Raw genomic sequence first — 6,439 nt, 5'->3', positions numbered from 1 at the left:
CTCATTAAGGAGAACCTGCAGCCCAGTACCACCAACATTACTGCACTCTCTGTCGAGATGAAGGTGACTGCAGCACTTTCCTTTTATGCATGCGGCTCTTTTCAGGCATCAGCTGGGGACATATGCTGCATTTCTCAGTACGCTACTCATCGCTGCATTCGACAGGTAACCAAAGCACTGTTTGCAGGCCGGATGGAATTTATAAACTTCCCAATGACCAGGGAGGCACAAAGTGAAAAGGCTTTGGGTTTTGCACACATTGCTGGCTTCCCCAAGGTGCAGGGTGATGTTGACTGTACCCATATTGCCTGCAAGCACCATTACAGGAGGCGGAGATGTACCAAAACCATAAGGGTTTCCACTCACTCAACGTGCAGCTCATCTGCGACCATATACAGCGCATAATGGCAGTGAATGCCAACTTTCCAGGGAGCATCCATGATGTGTATATCTTGCAGGAGAGCACTGTGTCTGACCTGTTGAAGTCTGAGCCACAAGGTAAATACTGGATGCTGGGGGACAAAGGGTACGGCCTCGCCACCTGGCTCTTGACCCCCCTGTGGAACCCTCAGACAGAAGCCAAGCAACGATATAGTAAGAGCCATATAGCCACATGTAATATTATCGAAAAGACAATTGGATTGCTGAAGCTGCACTTTCGATGCTTGGACCACTCAGGAGGCAGGCTGCAATACCACCCTGAGCAGGTTGCTCAGTTCACAGTGGTGTGCTGCGTGTTGCAGAATTTAGCAATCATGCGGGGACAGGAATTGCCACAGAGGACTGTGGGACCATCTGAGGAGAGAGGAAGAAGAGGAAAATGAGGGAGGGGGGGAGGATGAGCAGGAGCTTCCAGATGAACCCATAGCACCACCCCCGCCCCCCCCCTCCACCCCCAACACCTCAGCGAAGGGCACACAGAGCGTATGCCACTGCAACATTGTTATGTCAGCAGCTCAGAAATGAACGCTTTACTTGAATGTGGAGAGTTGCATTTTGGGACCCTGATGACTGTTACCCCAAAAGTTTGACACTGTACAAAAGTGCTTAAGTTCAATTCAAATGTTTATGTAAAAATGTAAAAAATATACAACAATTTTAAAACTTTGTTAATAACTATAAAACAACTGTAACAACTTCAACAACATTAATAACAACTTTAACAAAACTTTAATAACTTGAATAAACTTTTAAAAATCAAACTTCAATTATTAAATGAACAATTACAACAAAAGACCATTTACTGTCCTCGACCTTGACCTCGACCATGTGCTCCACCACACTTCAGACTCACTCCCCTTTCTTACTCCTGCCCTTCCCTTTCCCAATGCCCCTGGGTCCGGACCTTCCCGCGGTGGTACCAAGCCGGTGTGCAGCAGTGCACCCCGAGTGCTGTTGCTGTCATTGGGGGTCAGACATTGTAGGCGCAATGAATGAGGCCTCAGGAGACGCTCATGATGTGGAAGGCACGGCTTCAGAGCTAGAAGCTGCTGGCAGCTCCTCACCCTCAGGTGCTGTCGACCCGACTACTATGGCACGGGGGGATTCCACGCCATGTCTCGATCCCGTCGATTGCCGCATGGCATCGATGGAGTCGGCGGTTCGCTCCATCGCGGTGATTAGATGCAACATATCCTCTGACTGCTGTTCTGACAGAGCCACGATGTTTGCGGCTATCATAGCCATGGCCTTGAGCAGCTCTTGACCTATGTTGACGCTGGCCTGTGACAGACGCATCATGTCCTGGTACATGCCCATCTGTCGTACAGCAACCGACCTTTCCTGCACCAACCTCCATCGCTGCAGCAAAGGGGGTGCATTGCTGCACCCTGCTTGGTCCCCTCAGAGGAGGCATGGGGGAATTCCCTGAATATAGACTCGGTGGTGGAGGATGTTCTAGCTGGCCCACATGGAACTGGTGTATCCTCCTCCGTCTCCACCTCCACTTGCTCCAGGATCAGCGGCACTTCCTCTTCCTCTTCTCTTCCTCTTCCTCTTCCTCATCTCTGCCAGGGGTGAAGTCAGGAGAGGGCTGGACGACGCAGAGGTGGAGGCAGTGGGTCTGTCGTCTGGTCTCTCTGTGGAGGTTTGGTCTGAATCGTCCGAGTCTGGAAGTACAAAACAACATTTAAAAATGCTTGGCACCAGGAGAGGGATCAGGGTTACATGAGTACATAGTACAGTGACTTAGCGCAGTCTTACTTAAATGTCCACCACTGCTGCATTACTGCATTACGTATTGTAGACAGATAATACATATATGCATTGCGTTACATGCCCCCAACATTGCAGTACATCACATGAGGCCAACATTACAGTTACATTTGACATGACAGAACCGCAACATAGACCAGGGATTATATTCAACTTAACATTCTGTGTGAGTGGGTCAGCTCCAACATCGGTGGTGGCTCGGTTGCTATCCCCGACCAGGATCAGGGCACAGATCTCCATCTCTGTCAATAGTTCTTGGATTGTGGGTCCTCCCCCCATATGCCGCTGATTGACTGATATTGCAGATGTCTTCTTCTGCAGAAAGTGAAATAAATGAAAGTAAAAATCTTCAATTCATTTAACATCACAGACACACAGGGTCATACACACACATACACACACACATTAAAACACTGCATTGATCCTCTTGTCATTGTCTGAAAGCACAAATACATCGCCGTAACCTTAAGATAAATAACATCATCCGTGTGACACTGAACCGACATTTACATGGTACGTGGCACATGGGGGGGTGCATAAATAAAATCATTACTTACTCTTGCTACCCTCACCAGGTCCATCTCTTACGGCACCTTTCCTCGATGCATACCATGGTACTTGTGTTTCCCCCACAAGTACTATGGTATGCATCGAGGAAAGGTCCCTAAGATCTAGTCCTATATTCTGTTATCTTCCTTTGGGGGGAGCTTTCAACGACCACCCTTCGTTGGCTCGGAGTATCTCTCCGTGATGTTCTCCAGCAGGGCAGGTAGCTCCGTCTCGTCGAAGGTGGGCGCCTTCAACCTCCCGTCTTTCTCGATGTTCCTGCGCTTCAACTTTTTTTTGAGCATTTCTGTTATATTTATATTGTTATGATTTTTGATTTCTAAAGTATGTCTTATTATTGTTATTACTGTATAATTATTATTTGTTATGAATATTTTTTAACTCTGCAATCTGTGATTAAACCAATTGACCCTCGAATTGCTTGCTGTTCCTTCTCACTCTCTCTCCCTGACCCCCGAAATCACGGGTAAAAAGCTTCTCTGAAAAAAACGGGGGAAAAAAATCGGGCATGCGCAGTTCAGTGCCACACCGTCCATCAACAAGAATGTCGATCTGGATCGACTACAATGTTACCCCACCCGCTACATACCGCTCGCAAAGCGCCGAATAAAATCCACCAAAATTGCGATCTTCGGTCTCGGCGGTATATCAGCGATTTGAAACAATGCACCACCAGCATACTGCTGAGAAATGGGCAGACCTTATGTAATGACCAATTTCGGGCCCATTCTGTGTTGTGGATTCCAAAAGTAATGCAAAAAAGATAAAACTGTATAAAATTTCCAAAACAGATGAAAGATGTGTACAGTATTGTAGCGCTTACATTATTGGACCAGTAAATCTCACCATGGCAGCTTGAGAATCTGAATGCAGTTTAAAAAATCTGGAAATAAAAGAAAATATGGCACTGTATCATGTCCCTCAGGGAAGGAAATCTGTCAACCTTATCTGGTCTGGCAACCTATGTGACTCCAGTCACACACCGATGTTGTTGACTCTTAACTATCCAAAGTGATCTAGTAAGTCACTCCATTCTATCAAACTGTTACAAAGAGTAATGGTTCAGAGGGCCTCCAACTCCACCTTCCTCAACTAGGAATAAGCAATAAATGCCAGACTTGCCAGCAATGCCTACATCATGAGAATGATTTAAAAAAAGTAAACAGGCTATTTCTTCACGTGCAATTATCCTGTTATGAACCTGTCTCAATATATGTATTTGCTTAAATTAAGCTGTTAATATTTGCTGAATCTTTGTGCTTCATATTTATAATAGTTATTTTAATCTGGAGCTTCTGATCTGGTTTGATCCAAGCATTCCAAAGTGATTTGATAGCAAAGCACAGGACTACGTACAATGCAGCAAGGAGATTGCTGCAAATACGATAATTCCAAAGGACACAACTCGGCACAAAAGTTTCCTGGTCATAGGGGAGATGGGTCACTTGAGGGAGAAAACAGTCCTGTACAACCTGAAATTGAAGCAATCTTTGAAAATCAATAGGGAGTAATCATTGGACATTACATACAGATAGCAGTGATTTCTCAAGCAGTGAAGACCAAACATGTCCTTTACTCAAACTATCCAATAGTTTGAAGTTGAAGTGATTACTATTGGGTTAGTGGTCTATTGGTCTAACAAAATCTTGCACTTAAGGATCAAGACCTTAGATTCTTCCAGTCCTGTAAAGACTTCTATAACAAAGGGGAAAATGCTTTTGGAGACAAAATATAGTTTTACTTAGAGTTCCTTTTTAGTTACATACTAATGCAGCAATGAAGGAATGCCATTATTCTTACTTTCACACACTTAAAGTTTTAAGTATCATTAAGTGATTTAATTCCTTAAACTGCAATTTAAAGATTAATGTAAAGGACTTAAACAGAGTCTGTAAGAGTTTTTGTTGTTTTGGAACTATAATCTGCCTCATAGACAGTAGAAGTCTCGATATTATATCACACAAGACTGAGAGAATAAATAAGACTGTGCTCTGAATTCTGGACTGGTCATTCAGGAATGATTTTTTGAAATTTTTCAAATATGGAGCAGCCCTGAGGCTGTCAGATGGTGGCGTGATTCACGCACAGCTCGATAAAATTAACAGGGGAAGAAATTACATGCCTTTGTGCCTCCCGTTAGTGTGCCCGGGGTCACTATTGGGCACAAATGGCTTTGCGACCGGGTGCGGCACTGACAACGACTTCCGCCATATTCAGCGAGAGTTTTGCGGTGGCACTACGGCATTATGTTCCGATCTCCTGCGCCCAGAAATCATGTCATCATGGCCATGCGCATCTCCTTGGTTGCGCCCCGGACCGAAATTGACTTCCGCCCCCTGCAGAGGCGCCGCGTGAAAGCAGTGACAACTGCACAAGGCGTGGATTGGGCAGCTGGCCGCCTCTCTCATACTGCAGAGCCTGCAGCAGTAGCCCTTCCCTTTAAGGGAGGGAAGGAGTCTTTGAACGCGGCAGCACTGCACAACCCAGTGTGCAGCACTGCTGAAGTCTCCGCCCGGCTTGCTGTCGATTGCGTTCCAAGAAGGAAGTGGAGCGCTTGATTTAGCTCTCCACTTCCTTCTTGGAGCGCAAATGGTGAATTCTTTTAAAAGTTTGAAATTGTTAGCTCCTGGCGCTAACCTTTTAAACTTTTAAAAATTAGTGCCCCAAATGGGGCGATAGTAACTTTCTCCCCCACTATGGGCCCAAGTTTCCACATGATTTGCGCCTGATTTTTAGGAGCAACTGGTGGAGAACGGACTATCTTAGAAATCGCAATTCTCCACATTTTTTTTTCTGCAGTTCTAGTCAGGTAGAACAGTTCTACTTTGGAACAGAATTTCTTCTTCAAAAGGGGGCGTGTCCAGCCACTGACGCCTGATTTGAAAGTTTCCACAGTGAAAACGTACTCCAAACTAAAGTAGAATGGAGCAAATGAAGATTTTTGTAGAACTGAAAAAACCTGTTCTACACATTAAAAAAATCAGGCGCAGGTTACAAATTAGGCGTCCAGAACGAGGTGGGGGGGGGAGGGAAGTCATTAAATTCTACAATAAATCCTCATTTATACTTCTACAAATATTATACAAATAAATCCAACCTGAATAAACATTTATAAGCAAAGAAAAGATTAAATAAACCATCTTTCTACCTGTGTGAAAGTGCTTCAGGCAGGCCTTTCGGGAGCGAAGGCTGAACGGGCGGGCCCGAGACTTCGGGCAGGGTCCGTCCCCAGCACCAGATTTACAGGTAGGTGGCGTTGGGTTGGGTCGGGTTGGGGAGGGGAGGTTCGGTTCGGGTCGGGGGGCGGGGGGAGAGAGAGGGGGGGGAGAGAGAGGGGGGGGGAGAGAGAGGGAGGAGGGAGGGAGGGAGAGAGAGAGAGAGAGGGAGGGGGGGCGGAGAGAGAGAGAGAGGGTGGGGTCGGAGAGAGAGAGAGGGGGGGGCAGAGGGAGAGAGAGAGAGGGAGGGGGGGAGGGAGAGAGAGAGAGGGACGGGGGGAGAGAGAGAGAGAGAGAGAGGGAGGGGGGAAGGTCAGGTCGGATCCAGTCTGGGAGCGGGAGTCGGGTCGGGGGGTGGGGGGCGGGAGCGCGGGTCGGGCCGGGTCCAGTCGGGGAATCGGGGAGGCGGGGAGCGGGAACAGGAGCGCGGGTAGGGTCGGGTC

General features: G+C 46.9%; 1 long non-coding RNA gene across 1 annotated transcript; it reads right to left on the bottom strand.

Annotated features, from left to right (window-relative positions):
• Positions 1–1,252: 1,252 nt before the first annotated feature.
• LOC139230604 (uncharacterized) lies at positions 1,253–6,036 on the bottom strand. The gene is made up of 3 exons (XR_011587956.1): positions 5,930–6,036; positions 2,374–2,529; positions 1,253–2,108 (listed from the first exon to the last, which is right to left on the bottom strand). It is a non-coding gene; the product is annotated as an uncharacterized lncRNA (long non-coding RNA).
• Between the last annotated feature and the right edge of the window lie 403 nt (positions 6,037–6,439).

This window comes from Pristiophorus japonicus, chromosome 2, assembly GCF_044704955.1.
Source record: "Pristiophorus japonicus isolate sPriJap1 chromosome 2, sPriJap1.hap1, whole genome shotgun sequence".
Classification (NCBI taxonomy): Eukaryota; Metazoa; Chordata; class Chondrichthyes; family Pristiophoridae; genus Pristiophorus; species Pristiophorus japonicus.
This window is presented reverse-complemented; position numbering and strand designations above follow the sequence as displayed.